The 12,521-nt window shown below is 38.9% G+C and overlaps 1 long non-coding RNA gene across 1 annotated transcript in view; it reads left to right on the forward strand.

Annotated features, from left to right (window-relative positions):
- Nucleotides 1–10,680, forward strand: part of LOC140561234 (uncharacterized) — a 144,187-nt gene extending 133,507 nt beyond the window's left edge. The window contains exon 3 of the long non-coding RNA XR_011980042.1: nucleotides 9,430–10,680. This is a non-coding gene — a long non-coding RNA (uncharacterized lncRNA). The remainder of the gene's footprint in view (nucleotides 1–9,429) is intronic.
- Nucleotides 10,681–12,521: the final 1,841 nt, after the last annotated feature.

A 12,521-nucleotide genomic window follows, 5' to 3' on the forward strand; every position in this document is an offset into this window, starting at 1 on the left:
GATTCAAAAGCTGAATTTAACCTAACCTACACTTCAGCCTTAATCTAAACCATAACCTACTACACCTAAACCAAATTCTAACCTAAAAGTAGGTTAAAATTAACCTGACCTACACCTCAGCCTAAACCTAAACTTAACCTACTACACCTAACCCAAATTCTAACCTAAAAGTAGGCTAAACCTAACCTGACCTACACCTCAGCCTAGATCTAAACTTAACCGACTGAACCCTTACCCTAAACCTAAACATCACTACAGTAGAATGTTAATTTCTTACTATTTTTACAGTAGTTTTGTTCCATTAATTCCTTTAAAAAAAAAAAAAAAAAAGCTACATGCTGTTTTCTCAAACCTTCTTTGAGTACATTAAAGGTTGGATTGTGTGTATTTGTCCAAACTACACCACCAGTGGACGGGAGCTCCTTGAGAATGCTAAAATATGTAAGCATATCTTCATGTAAATGTTAGGAATTTGGGGTGGGGTGCACTTTAGTGGTATAGGTCCAAATGTTTATGAGACTTTGTTTATTTGGTCTACTCCTCTTCGGTATTCCAGTATTCCTCTACTGCTGATTTGTTTCATGAGAAATTTGCATATCCTTTGGGATCAAATTCCTATTTTGTATTTTTTGGTTAATTCAGTAATTTATTTAATGAGACTCATGGCCTGCTCCAGTTCCATGAAATAATTTACTGATTCATCAATTTCACAACAACGTTAATTCTAAACGTATCACTCAGAGACATATCCACTATAATGCTACAATTAGACAATTCTAAACATACTTTCCTAAAAATGTCATTGCATTTGTAAATGTAACTGTATACTGAACACTGCTTTTACAAAATGAAATGGGTACTTAATACATGTATCCAATATCTATGTTCTTGATACATATCCTCAGTATTTGTTTTTTGTTATATCACAACAGTAACAAGTACTGACTTTTGCATTTAGTATCTTTTGGATCCTAGCCGATACAAACTGGCTAAGGACATTGAGTAATGTGAAGCACTTTTGTAGGTCTGCTAAATTCCTTAAATGTAAATGAAAGTAGTTCCCTATACTGATAAACACATTTAGTCATTACAAACATGAACATAATAAGGTGCCACCACAAGCTGCCAGAACTTCTTCAATGCATATCAGCATACATTGTTCATGTCACAATAATTTTACTTGAGGAATCATTTGTTGGTCCCAAATCTCCCCAAGAGCTGAGACTGTTGACTGTGAATGCCATAGCATATAATTTAACATAATTTCCATACTCATTGAACCATTTAGGGACCTCTAGTGTCCTGTGGATTTGGCAATAGTCTAGTCATCCTAGAAGAGGCCACTCCCACCAGAATAGAAAAGTTGAAGAATTTGAAGAATTTCATCATAGGATAAAAGTCCCAAACCATGCAATCAAAATGCTCCCCATAGCTTAGCAAAGCCACTGGACCCACTCAATCAAGTAGCCAAGCATTCAGTCCTGTGCAATTTTGATGTACACCACACATGCACGTATCCTTGTTTGGAGAACTTGGAGGAGGATGTGTCATCTAACCAGACTACGTTTCTTTTGTCCACATTTTCCAATCCTATTTACTGATGTTTTTCCCATAAATCTAAATGCATAGGCCGATTCATTCACTGTTCTTATTTAAGCACTTTTGAATTCAGCAGTCTTTGTGACTGAAGCTGAATCTGAACCCTTATTCCAAGTCATTTCATTCAATATCATCAGTCTTAATCCACAACCAGTGTCCACTAGGGTAGTCAGCATTTTTGTACATGCCAAACATTGTAGGATGTTAATATGCATAATCATATCAGATGGATAGATAGATAGATACTTTATTGATCCCAAAAGAAATTTAGCAATTACACAGCAATTGGAAGAGGTTCTGTTTCTCCACTCATTTATTTAGGTTTGTCCTTTAATCCGTCTTGTAATTTGTGTCTATACATTTGCAGAATCTTAGAAATTGTGAGGTTTATGTAAAGAAATAATATTAAAGTAGCCATAGATATTTATAGGGCTATATTTAAAAATATATAAAACTGAGAACTCGGCTCATTTCAGTGCTTTGTATAATGTTTGACTGATGACCAAAGAAATATATATATATTTTTTCCTTTTTCTTATATTATCTTCTACAGTCTACACTAATGCATTCATTTAAACCCATAAATTGTAAGCTTGCCATTTTCATAAAATGTTCAGTTTGGAGACATGTACATTTCATTACAGTTCATTACACATTTTACAGTTTAAATACTGGTCTGATTTTATTGTAGTTTGAGAAGCAACTTTTGCTGAGCATGACAAACTGGTCAGGATTTGATTGCAAAATGAACACGGCTTTACCTGGGTTATCTCTCTCCATCACCCTTCACTGTCAGAATCATCATGGAGGGAACCTGGAGTAATACAGTATTGAATATTCATGGTTTGACCCTCTTCAAAGTTGAAACTCTTTATTCATGGGTCATGAATACTTAAGTCTCTTCCTTCAGATTAATTTCCTTCTTCTATCTGTGCTGAATAGGACCATTACAGTTGTGCGGCTTTAATTAAGCAGTGGCTCTCAATACAGAAGGCTCTACCATCTGGTTGTTGTCGCATACACCACAAACATAAGGGCACTGACAAAAATAAGACGAGCATTACAACACCAAGCCAAAAAAACTCAAACTTTTCAAATTAGAGATGCCAGCACAAATGTTCGTCACAATGTCATATATTCCAACATGCAATAGCACATGCAACTGTCACCATTTTTTTTTGTTTGCTGGATGTAGTCCAACTACCAATAGAAAAAAGAGAACAATATATTGAGAAAATATGCTTTAATAATCGTGCTTGACAGCTTGTGCTCGTTTGTTTATGTATACATGTTTACAGTACTGTGCAAAAGTCTTATGCACCTGAAGAAATTACATTTAAAAGGCTTTATCTAGAACAGTGGTCTATAAACCCCCTTATTGAGAGCTAGCTTACCTACTGCAGGTCAACTCCAACCCAAGACTAACACATCCCATTCAGACAATCAAGGACTTTTGGAGACAATAATTAGTTTGATCAAGTGGGGTGGAGACCACTGATCTTTACATCTAACCAGCTGTGAAGAACTACACTTTGATACCATATTCATGTCTAATGTAATGTAACAGTCATCATTCATTACATTAATGCCCCACAAGCAAATTGAGGCTAATTTCTACTGCTACTTGATATGGAAGCAAGGCTAAAAAGGCTAAAAACTAGCACTGCTAGGGGGAAGCACTGCTGAGCAAGTGCTAGGGTTACAGCTAACTCAGCTGAGTTATACAAGGCTAGGCTAGGCTATGCTGCATGAGTACTGTGATCCATCACAGTGACATAAACTAGCCAATATTGTTTTCATAAGCTCTCCATAAGAGGAAAATTAATGTGTTCCATTCGAAGGTAGAATAACAGGGTTGTAAATAGGCTTCTAAAAACGTATCTGGGCATTTTGACCCAAACCAGACTCACATGCTTACTATATATGCATCAAAGAACAACTTTAATGTGAAATATTCAATCAAAAACACACAGTTATTGTCACTGTATTGAATAATTTGCTTACATGTCTATGCCTTTCATACATTGCTGCATTATATGGTCTAATGTGGTCTGATGTGAAGTTTGGCTAAAGGATGCAGAATAGAGGAAATCCCCCCCCCCCCCCATCTCACTGACTTACCACGCACCCTGTGCCGCAGCAGCTGTGAGAAATTTCCGCCAGCATTTTTATTACTGTACAAACTCAGCTTCCTGAGAGCACCCAAGGATACGTGTCAGTCACCGTGAAATATAATTGTTTATCTGGTTAATAACTGTTAGTGGTCCCGGCACCACCGCCCGTATTTTGTCATGTAATATGCAGGGGTGTTGTTTTTGGCTGTCGATTCTATGGAGCTGATTGAGATGTGATCACATTTTCGATGCAGAGGACTGACATACGAAACCACTTTGGCGAGATTTAGCAATACCAGGGTGAGATCAAATATTGAGTGTGTTAAAGAAGGGCATCACCACATCAAAGGCTCAGCTTGTGAGGCAGGAGATTAAAGCAAGCCTTGAAGAAGTGGGTCAAGGAGACAAAATTGTCCTCCTATGCCCAAACTGCATCACCCAGTCAATAGCTGACCCACTGTATTCCCAGAGACCAAAGACGAAAGTTTAACCATTTTTGATTGGCTTGCTGCCAATCAAAGTTTAAGCAGGACTATACTATATTTATTATAAACCCCCAGCATTTGAGCTGTGGTGCAGTGGAACTGTGTTTTCTGGAATGATAATGCTCCATCCAGTACTTCTGAGATGAGTTGCGGATGAGGTGGGGTGCTGATTATCTAACATCCTGACCTCACAATCACTCTTGTCATTGAATGCAGTCAAATTCTCACAGCAATGTTCTTAAACAGTAGTAGAAACTGTCCAGTAGAAAGGAGTAGAAAGCAGTAGAAAGCCTTTCCAGTACAGCAGACTCAAACAAAAGCAAGCTGAACTCTTATATTAACACTCTTAATTTCAGAAGAAACAATGCATGGGCAGGTGTCCCAATACTTTTGTCTATATAGTATATATGCTATAATCAAGCTGTCCCGGTATCACAGGCTGGATGCACCGTGATGGAGGTGAGCCTTCAGGCAGCATTTACTTCGTATAAAGTGTGACTGATAACTCAGCAGTGGACCAAGGCCAGTCATAGTGGGTCTAGTGGGATTAAGCTAATGAAGTCTTTGGGTCATCACGGCCTGTAAATCGGCAGAGGCCAGGCTTTTCAACTTGCTCTCTCTCTTTTTCCCTTGGCAGAACAGGCATGAAAAAGAGAGAGAGGGTGGGAGAGAGTCAGGCTGATCGAAAGCAGCCATCCTCTGCTCCTCTTGCTGCCCTTTAAAGGCTCAGTGCCTAGATAACATCTGAGATAAAGCCTTTCTTGGACGAGGATTTATTTCAGGGAGAGAGAGAGAGAGAGAGAGAGAGAGAGAGAAAGCATATAGATAACAGGGCTTGACTTGCTGGACACTTGCCGGAGTGCACGGCTATAAATAAAACCTTGTAAACAAGAGTGTATAATTTTTTTCCCCTCGTGGTGCTGCCTAGCTTTCATAGCCCAGGAAAAAGAAACAGAAGAAGAGGCATAAACCGGGTTAAAAGGTGTGGTAATGTGCGTGTGATCATGTGATCTCTGCTGTCGCTGGCTGTGGTAAAGGACAGACATGGTGGCTGAGATACGGTGGCAGTGAGGGGTGATTGAATAAGAATGAACTCCAACCCCTGCCATCCCTCTTTTCCCTGCCGCGTGTGGCTGAATGGAAGCCTCATGAATATGCATTCAGGTAAGCCGCCGCGTCCCCTCGCCGGCCGAACCCGTTTGCTCTTTTCACTTCAGAGTCCTTCAGAAGTTTGCAGTGGCAGGCGGGTTACCTGAAGCGTGGCCACGCTCTGTGGCGCAGCGTTGCTCCCGGGGCCCACCCCGGTCCCCACGGCATAGCTATGGGCCTCTGAAGGGATTAAAAGATTTATGTCACAGTGATGACATCTTGGGAGAGCCTTTGCTAGACTTACTGGGCTCCAGCCCAGAGGCATTGTTTTGGAAAGACTTAACCTATAATACATCTCAAAGCTACAGCAGCTTCTCCTGAGAAAACATCTCACTTCCTCTCAGAGAGGGACCGGCCTACGATGGCTTCATTGCCTCGCAGAGTAAATAGAGGGTCTCTGCGTGTGTGCATGAGTGTGTGTATGCATGTGGGTATATTCGACTGCAGTAATAAGCCGACTTCGGCTTCGGGAATGAACGGATAATGAGCTCCAAACAAATAACAAATACAATCGTGTGGTAGCATCTGAAATACAATATATGGGCAAAAGTATTGGGACACCTGAGAGTTTTTTTCATCCTGCTTTTCTTGGAGTAACTGTTTCTACTATCCAGGGGGAAAATTCTACTAGATTAAGAAGCATTGCTGTGAGGATTGGATTGCATTCAGCGACAAGAGCGTTAGTGAGGCCAGGATGTTGGATGATCGCCACCCCACCACATCCCCAAATCATCTCAAAATGTATCATCCCAGAAAACACAGTTCCACTTCTCCACAGCTTAACGCTGAGGGACTTTATACCCTTCTAGCCCACACCTGGCATTAGGAATGAGGCCTACAGGTTCAGGATTATCTTCTCCAGAGGGTCCTTTTCTGTTGGCAGTACTTCTCCACAGGGACTAAACAAGCTGCGTGTGCAATCTGTGTCAGAAATGGGTGCAACTTTAAGCAGCCAAATGCATGCATTAGAAGAAGTGTCCACAATCATTTGGACATGAAGTGTAGCTGGGTCACTGTTCGTTATTAGCTAGATGTACCTTAGCTGCTAGCATGACCTGGTTGAGTGAGCTACTCCCTGAAAGAATTAAGCTTTTTTCGCAGATTTATTGACTACAGTATGATTTCACTTGAACATTTCCTTGTCTAAATATCCTACTGTTACCCCCCTACAGGGCGCTGCTCCATATAGCAGGAACGTGCGGTGCGCAGAGTAACACTTATTGAGGAAAAAAGCATCTGAATTCTGCACTGTTTAAGGACCACAAAGGGTTCTTTTATGCCATAAGAAGAACCACTTTGGTTTCCTGAAGCACCATGTTTGAAAAAGCGCTTTATCTTCTGCAGTGTTTATGGTGGACCAAAAGTCAGAAGGTGCTTTGGTGCCATAGAAGGACCATTCTGGTTCCAGTGTTGGATAAGAACCTTTAAACTGGTAAGGAGGATTTACATCAAGTGAAGTTTCCATTAAAATGTTCTTTACACTCTCACTACAATCTCTATTCCAAACATGGTTCTTTACGAAATTAAATATTTATTTTGTTTCTATGGCATCACTCAAAGAACCCTTTGTTGGACCCTTTGTAATTATTAGAGTGTAGGATCTATGCCTAACACAGATCTCTGCACCCTTCCTCTTTCTGAGGGAGGCTTTCTGGGGGCTGAGATCTTCCCTGTGGTCCTCTGTGATGTGGACATGTGACTCTAGCCCCACTTCGTTTACTCTGGCCATCAGGCCAACAACGCCCCTTAAAAAGAAAACAACATCAAAACAGCATCATTTCCTCCCCCGCTTTGCTCCCATCCACACTTTACAGCGAGGATTTGCAGCGTGTCCAGAAGGAGACACACACACACACACAGCAGTGGTGCCCATGCTCAGAATCTAACTGTCGGAACTCCCATTAATTGATTTCTTTGGCATTCTCAAAGCTTGATTAATCAGCTGTGCTGTAATGTGTCAGGACTTGGCAAATCTAGCAGCTCTGTGTTCTGCAAGGAGCTGCGACTGTCGTCACAACGCCTGGCCTGCTTCTCCAAAAGCTGCTGTAGCAGAACAGGAGACCTGGCTGAAGAAGCACTGGAGAAGCTTCAGTTTTTATCCTTTTTTGAGAATTTCCATCAAATGCACTGTGTCTTCAATTGCTATAATGATGAAAATACACACCAATCAGCCATAACAGTTTATTTAGTTTAGAGCCTCTGTCAGTCACAGGTCACTAGAATCATTAGAAACCTTCTAACACCCCAACCTCCCCACCTTATACACCCATACAGCAGCCCTGGTGGTAAGAACTGAGTATCATTGGGTACAAGGAACAACAAGGAATACCCCTGAAACTCATACCTAGGGGAAATTTAGCATAGCCAATTCACCTACAGTGTGGTATTTTTTGGGAGGTAACAAGAGTGCCCAGAGGAAAGCCACTCCTTTAGGCTCCAACCACAGACCCCTACAGTTGTGTGGCACACCTGCTACCTGCTGTGCCAGTGTGATAACCAGACACTGATTTTTATTGACATATTGTTTTTAGTCGCTGCGATTATATATCTTGAAATCTGGGGTAAATCTGAGCCTCCTCAGGCCCTCTACTACTCACTCAAACTTTACTGCCAGAGAAATAAATACTTACACTTACATACTTACATAAAAATAACCATGAAACTAAGTAATTACAAGCTGTGGCAATTGCCTATGTATCAATCAGTCATTAAATAGATGTTAAAATAATGTAGACACTTGATTGATTCAATGATCAAATCTGATGTTGATTCATTATCACTTTTGCACCCTGAATTATTATTGATAATTGTAATAAAATAATTGTATTACTGCAGTAAAACACGGTAAATCAACCCTGCTTTATGTACAGCAAGGGTCATGCTGTGAAAAGCATATTAGAAAAAGAAAAGTGAAAAAGACACTTCTATTTTTCAGAATTATCAGTAAACATCAGCACAGTAAAATAGAAATGCACGTACTTAAATATCTGCATAAATACATTTGTACAAATCAATACATTCTTCCAAATAAATATTTAATTTTGAACTTCTCTCACTGCGTTTGGTACTAAAAGTTGTGTTTATGGTGCAAAATGTGAAAGTTGAGAATTAAAACTACTAAGGAGCTAAGGAGATGCAATATGATCAAAATCACAATCCCATGCTAAACTGCATCAAATAACCATGGTTTTACCCTGCATGAGCTTGAACCCCCCTCTCCCCTAGGCTAATGTTCATTCCCTTAGTTCATGTTCCAGATCAGAAGGTGCAGAACATGTCTGGTGACCTGTTCCACCTAAGCAGTTCGATGTATAGCAGAGCTTATAGCAAATTCAAGGCAAGAAGTTAATTATTGTATTAAAAGCTTGGCAACGTAAAAGGTTTCAAAGATTTTACAACTCTGGTAAAAACATTAAAGTCAGATATCATTATAACATAATGTTACCTAGCTAGTTAAACTTACCTCATGATAATTAAAGTCGTACTAATCACACATTAGCTAACTCCCCATGCTAATGACTGAGCTTATATATGTAAAGCTAGCTTATATATATGTAAAGCTAGCCTGACATGACCTAAGCAATAAAAGTAGCTAATGCATTTCCTTTAACAGCTGAAGACACAGCTAGCTAGCTTAAATCTTCAGTCACAACCTTTGTAAAGGTAATTTGATTCATGATTTATTTTTATGTTCATTTTTTAACATTTTTATGTTATTAAATGTTTTGGTTTCTTTAACCTACTTTTTTTAACTTACCTATTAACTATTTTACTAAAATTATGATTCTGATCCAAAAAACATCACCTTGCTATTAGCCAGTATTGTCCATGCACAATTTTAATTGTATTATTATTATTTTTTTTTCAACAGTAACAATTTCCAGTTTGTGTTCAGGAAGTATCAAGCGTTTTTGTAATTTCTTCTGTTTTATCATGGAATAATTGTGTCGTTGTTGTATAATGGCATTGCTCAACTGCACTTTGTTTTAATATCAAAATGCATGCAGAAAATTAGCATTGGTTAATTGAGCTATCAACTGAAGCGCTGTGTTGTCTTTCTCCAACCATATCATGTCTTCCAGATTGCAGCCCAATCACTAACAGCTTGCAGGAAAGTCACTCAGTGGAGCAGCTGATGGGCTGATGCAGGCCTGCGTGGTGGTAGCGGGGCTGGGGCGAGTCCGGCCGCATTTGGTCAGGGAGGGCTGACCGGGAGGACGTTCGTCAGGCGGCGTGCCAAAAAACTCTCCTGCTCTCTCTTTCTCTCTCTCTCACACACACATACCGCAGTTTATCGATGCACACCCATGCAGCTCCACACACATTGTGTAACCTCCACAAATACAATTACTGAATGCCCTCAAAGTCCCTCACACACACACATGTGCTCACACACACGCAGGAAGTAAAACTGAAGAGGATGAAAGAGAGATGAGAGAGGTTGGGGGTCACTGGGTCACTGGGTCAGCAGGCTTTGTAGAGACTGCTCTGTGAAAAACAGCCTGTCCATTTCTGAAAAACACTATATAGGCAAAAGTATTGGGACACCTGCTCAATCACTGTATCTTCCAAAATCAAGGGTATTAAAAAAGAGTTAATCCTGCTTTTGTTGGAGTAACTGTCTCTATTATCTTGTAATGGTTATCTACTAGACTTTTTAAAATGACTGTGAAGATTTGACTGCATTCAGCAACAAAAACATTAGTGAGATCATGATGCTGGATGATCACCACCCCACCTCATTCACAACTCCCCAACCCATCCTAATAGTGTTGGATAGAGAACCATCCATCATTCCAGGGAACGCAGTTTCATTGCTCCTCAGCTCAATGCTGGATAATAATGTCATTATGCATTATGGTGTTAATAGGTTCATGTTTATCTGCTCCAGAGAGTCTTATTCTATTGGTAATACTTCTCTACAGGCATTAGACAAGCCGTGTGTGATTTTGAACATCTGTGTCAGCAATAGGTGCAACTTAAAGACTTAAAGTAGATGGATGCATTCATTAGAAGGGGTGTCCACAGACATTTGGACATATAGCGTATGTACAGTACTGAGCAATCGGACCTAACATTTTATATATTTTTTTGCGTTAAGTGTGTTCTTGTGAGTTTAAGCAACACATATCATCCTCATAAATGCAAGTGAACATAATTACAGTAAAAAGTAATATGAATTTCTTTCATTTTTAAAGAAAAGCATCGTCGATTAAATTTAATAAAGTATTGATTCGCTAAACCAGGTGCTAGATGACAATAATTGTGAATAATACTGGGCTACCACCAGGAGGGCTTTGGGAATGGTTAAACAAACATGTCCCATTTAAAATCTGTGCTATTTGAATTCATGTTATGTGTATTTACTGTAATAAAATTATGTTTTTTTCCGAGCAGCTTTTTAACTCTCATTTTTAATTTTCATTTAAATGCCTAAAACCTTAGCACAGTAACACATCAGGCTTTTACCTCCCTGTCAGTCTGAGCACTAGTTTATTATAAAGCCACTATCTATTGATACCTTCTCTTAATATACTGTGATTATATTGATGTCTATAAAAGGGCACCTGCACTATTACAGTCTACTTAACACCATCTTATTGTTATGGATTATAATCAGGGGTGCAGCCAGGGATTTTGGGTCCCATGAAAAGCTATTACACTGGGCCCCATAACTTCCCCTAAACAATTCTGCCAAGATACTCAATTAATACATTTACTGTGGGTCACAGGCCCTTACAATCGTCCGAGCTCAACTCCTCCAACACACAACACCACTGGTCATTATAGAGGTCAGATCAGACCTTATAAAAACAGTCTAAAGTATCACACAGTCTGATTATTTCTGCTATTATACAGATAGTTAAAACAATATACCATTGTCATTTTATGTTTTTCGTGTATCTCTGTCTGGGAGGAGGTTTGAGTGTTTTTTCCACATGTTCGAATGGGTTTACTCCAGCTTTTCTCCTACCCCAAAAAAACATGGTAAGTGGCTATTCCTGCCTTGTGTCTAATGATTCACAGTAGGCTCCAAACCACAATGTGTAAGAAGTGGATAAGAAGATGGAACATGGAATGAATAGATGAAAATACACTGATCTGTTATTAAAATTATCATTTTCATAGCATTAAGCTTTGTTTTGTGATTAACGCCATTGCTTAACTGTAGTAAAGTCAATGTTGTTTTTTTGCTTTTATAAACACCATGTCAACTCTTCCATGCAGTGTACTTTCTGCCTAGAAAAATAATAGTGAAAGATGATTAGTTTATGAACAGTGTTATGTGTCTGTACACACACATTGGTGCATAACTAGAAAAACACACTGTTCTGTGTGTACTGTATGTTTGTATTTCAACTATTGATTTTCACACCAAACCACCATTCACCATTCAGAGTGCTTAAGTGTTAAGTGCTCCATTATGGAGACACTTACTGAGTCACATTGATGGTGATAGGATCTAGAAGTCCAGTTTTTACACAAAGGCAACTGAACTGGAAATGAACGGACACATGAAATGAGCTAGAGTGAATAGAGACAGATCATCTGACATTCTGCAGAGCAGCACATTTATTCATGTTGGTCCGGGTAGTGCATTCCAGTCTTAGTCAAGTAACTTAGATAATTAATATTTACATTACATTTACATTTACGGCATTTAGCAGACGCTCTTATCCAGAGCGACTTACAAAGTGCTTTGCTATTTACCCAAGAATATACAATAAGTAAAGCAAAACAAAAGTGTATAATAAGTAAACAAATTCTCCACAGGAAGCTGCACATTTTACAAACAATTTTAAATAAATATATATATATATATATATATATATATATATATATATATATATATATATTGTATGAATTGAAAATATATAAAATAAAACATAAAACAGAAAGTGCAAAGAAATGTTTGTTTGCTGATTATACTTAGAAAATCACCAGTTTTACAGTACCAACTTTACATGTGAACCTCAGAAGACGTGTAGGTTTACAGGTCATTTTACATAGTAAATAAAACGGGCTGTAAACCTTGGTTTTTATTAGTAACACATGTTTTACAGTACCAACTTTACATGTGAACCTTAGAAGACGTGTAGGTTTACTGGTTGTTTTAGATTGTAAATAAAAAATGGCTGTAAACCCTGATTCTTATCAGTAACACAAGTTTTAC

This window comes from Salminus brasiliensis, chromosome 8, assembly GCF_030463535.1.
Source record: "Salminus brasiliensis chromosome 8, fSalBra1.hap2, whole genome shotgun sequence".
In the NCBI taxonomy this organism is placed as follows: Eukaryota; Metazoa; Chordata; class Actinopteri; order Characiformes; family Bryconidae; genus Salminus; species Salminus brasiliensis.